The sequence below is a fragment of the Sinocyclocheilus rhinocerous genome, unplaced genomic scaffold (assembly GCF_001515625.1).
Source record: "Sinocyclocheilus rhinocerous isolate Xijiao unplaced genomic scaffold, SAMN03320098_v1.1 scaffold1820, whole genome shotgun sequence".
In the NCBI taxonomy this organism is placed as follows: Eukaryota; Metazoa; Chordata; class Actinopteri; order Cypriniformes; family Cyprinidae; genus Sinocyclocheilus; species Sinocyclocheilus rhinocerous.
Window position 1 is genome coordinate 19,625 of NW_015634467.1, and position 4,048 is coordinate 23,672.

A 4,048-nucleotide genomic window follows, 5' to 3' on the forward strand; every position below is an offset into this window, starting at 1 on the left:
TATGAAAATAAATATGATGAACAAGACACTCAAAGTGCTTGCTATTTAATTCCAATACGAAAGGTGTATTTATCCTCAATTTTTATTTTAATACAAACATGTATTTGAGATTTTTATAGATATATGACAATCACATATCTCACACAGAGATCGCACTGTCATAGTGTTTGGGAATATGCATATACATACACAATATATCATATACAATACATAATCACATGGAACCAGATAAAAAAAAAAAATATTTCAGAAGAGAACGCAGCATCACAGTTGTCTGAACCAATGAGCATTAAGATGTGTCGTCAGTCAGTCGTTTCCCATCATGCTTTTGATCAGCGCAGTCGGTGGAGAGCAACTGCGCTCGACTGCGCAATCCGACACAGCTGCCTCGCCGTCGCGAGAGTTTTTTGGCACACGTCAGCATGACATCAAAGCAAGTCATACGTAACTCGGACACTTTTCTAACCGGCATGCATCTCGCGTGATCACCGGTGATCGGTTCTGCGCAGATTTTGCTCATCTCAAACAAGCCTATTAGCACACACACTCTCTTTTCACTGGTGATTGAATATTGTTTAACTCTTCCGTGGTTCTTAGGCCCTGTCCACACGAATGCGGTTATTTTTAAAACCGCAGCTTTTTCTACGCGGTTTGGCCGTTTGTCCACACGCAAACGCAGCACCAGTTCACTGAAACCGAACATTTTTGAAAACGCCTGCCAGGGTGAAGATTTTCAAAAACTCCGGTTGCAGTGTTATCGTGTAGACAGCGAAACCGGAGTTTTTGCCTTGTGACGTCAGAGCCTGCACTCTTATCTCCGCCTACTGGAAACTTTTTCAGGCTTCTGATTGGCCAACATGGTTTTTGTTGGTTTGGCATGCTCTTGACAGTGCTTCATATCATGCGTTTGCGTTTTCATGTGGACAGAGATTTTTTTTTTAAAACGGAAGAAGGAAAAACTTTTAAAAAACTTTTTGTTTATAAAAATACCCATGTACGTGTGGACATAGCCTTAGTTTCCCTGTTTTCTTGCCTTCGTGTTTTGATCCCAGAACTGTCTCCTTGTTTATTATTGTTTACTGCCTGCCCTGACCTTCGCCTCGCTGTGTTTGCTTGCTGGTGTTTGACCCTGCCTGTTCTGACTACACTCTTTGGAATAAAGCCTGCACGTGGATCCCCACTTTGTTGTTACGCCTCCCTTCATTACAATGTCAGTCATTGTGATTTTGAGAGGGAATCTCACATTTATATGTGGATGTCACTCCTGAAACTTTGCGTGTTGGTCCTCTTGGCAGCATGAAAAACAACTTTTATTCAGATTTTGAATGGATTAGATATCCAAGTAAGTGTGCACAATGCGCTCCCTTTATAATCTCTAAAAATCTGTCACACATTTCCATTTATCGCAATCTCACTGTTAGAATCAATGAAGCTACACTGCACAATGAATCTTTTATTCACATCGCGTCTACACTTTGTTTGTTATAATGACAGGACTCATGAGTTTGTGTAACTCAGCACTGAACAAAAACTCCAGTGTTTTCTCCAGTGTGTGGATTTTAACTTAAACACCTTTGAATGGCCATTGCGTTCAAGAAATCAACAGGTATGTTTGTGATTGGCCACATTGCTCAACACTGCAAAAACACATTGTAAATATAATACTTTGAAGCTCTCCACAGTGCAAACACAAATACACATTGGAATCTGCCATTAGCCAGCTGCCACTTACTTTCATTTTGTTGTTTGTTTATTTTGTTATTAATGTTATGTTTGACAGTTCCTGCCTCCTTCTTCTGTGCATCTTGAACTTTGTTACTTACATATATGCATATATATACATTTTCCATAAATCATCCTGGCAACCCATTTTTTAAGTCTCGCGACCCACCCCAGGGTTGCGACCCAGGATTTGAAAACCACAGGTCTAGAACTGCCACTGAAGCTCTTATGAAATCACATCTGTATTTAACAGGCAGGCTCCACCCCAGCTTTATCACTTAGGTCGACCCCTATCAAATTATCAGCACTTTCTTCTTTTGAGGGACTATACAGCAAACTTTCACAGCACATCCAGATTTTTGCTGATTTCGCTAAACTGTTTAACAAGTCAACCGTCATTGGATTATGTCAGCGAACACAGTATTATTTGACTTGATTGTTTTGAGTGTCATCATAAAATTGCTGAGTCTGGCTGCAGTCTTGCACTTGCACTCTCAGACCCATGCACTTCCGCAAGTGATGTCACTTGCAATTTTTATTTATTTATTTATTTTTTATTTATTTAATTGAATCTCTCAACATTTTACAACAGTAGCCAGGTGTTGAAGAGAAGAAAGAAGATACAAAATTACAATGTCAATTGCAATCACCAACTACACTCTCCACTGCCTGAGATGTCACTTGCAATTAACACAAATCATGTGCATAGTCAATGGAGACAAGACGCTGTGGTGGTTAAACAATTAAAAGTAATTTAGTACTATATCGTACAGAGTCCTGCAAGTCACCTGTAGGACAAATAGACAAGACCTACAAATCTGTGGCCACAGAATAGCAGAATATGAATGCAATGTGTAAAGTCTCTCATTATGCGTTTTCCTGCCGTATAAATCATAAATACTTAATATGGTTTAATGCATTAAGACAGTGATATTAAGAGACCAAATTGGATATACAGTTATTAATAAAATGTACTATATAAGGACAGCAGATGTCCAGAATATGAACAGATCATGCAAAGTTTCACTTTTCCACCCACACCGCAAAACGCTTAATGTGGCATAACGGACTAAGATGATAAAGACCTAATTCAGTATAGCCTACATCGTATTGTTGATGCAAACAGGCAATCAGATATGAATGTGCATTAAGAAATGCACTAAGAAAGTGATATTAAAAGACCAAATTCAGTATACATTTTATTAAAAATATTGGTAACACTTTATTTTAAGGACCAATTCTCACTATTAACTAGTTGCTTATTAGCATGCATATTACTAGCATACTGGCTGTTTATTAGTACTTATAAAGCACATATGAATGCCTTATTCTGCATAACTATATTTTAGATCCTTTAATCCAACCCCATACCTAAACTTAACAACTACTTTACTAACTATTAATAAGCAAATTAGGAGTTTGTTCAGGGAACAAAGAACTAAGAGAATATGTTTTCCCTATTCTAAAGTGTTACCAAAATATACTAGCAAGCAGATGAGCCCAGAACACAATGCAGTAAATTGCACGTTACATGTACGTTTTGCATGAAGGAGATGTTCTACCATTGGTCTAGCTCAGAAGTGGCTAATCCTGCTCCTAGAGGGCCATTGTCCTGCAAAGTTCCAACCACAATTAAACACACCTGAACCAGCTAATCAATGTTTTCAGGCAACTTCAAAAACTTGTAGCAGGTTTATTGGGGGAAGTTGCGGCTATTTAGTTGCTATTTCAGCCTGTCATATAGTTTTTGGTGACAATCACCATCACCCTTTAATGAGACGTTTTATAAGTGACGTGACATGTGGCCAAGTATGGTGACCCATACTCGGAATTAGTGCTCTGCATTTATCCCATCCAAAGTGCACACACACAGCAGTGAACACACACACACACCGTGAACACACACCCGGAGCAGTGGGCAGCCATTTTTGCTGCGGCGCCCGGGGAGCAGTTGGGGGTTCGGTGCCTTGCTCAAGGGCACCTCAGTCGTGGTATTGAAGGTGGGAGAGAGCGCTGTACATTCACTCATTCACCCTACCGGTACGAGACTCGAACCCGCAACCTTTTGGGTTACGAGTCCGACTCTCTAACCATTAGGCCACGACTTCCCCATGAAGTGAAAGGGGCAAACCACAAGCGGCCAGAGTCCAGGCAAATGGTCATTTTTTAGGTGTGTCTATAGTCTTAGAGGCCCTTTCTTAACATCTTTTCAAGCTGTTAAAAGGAATAGGGCTGAAGTTTCTCTCTCTTAAGATTGTGCTGCTTTAGCTCTGGTGACAGCCAAGAGCATAAGTGACTTAGAAGCTTTATCTGTTAACCCGTCTTG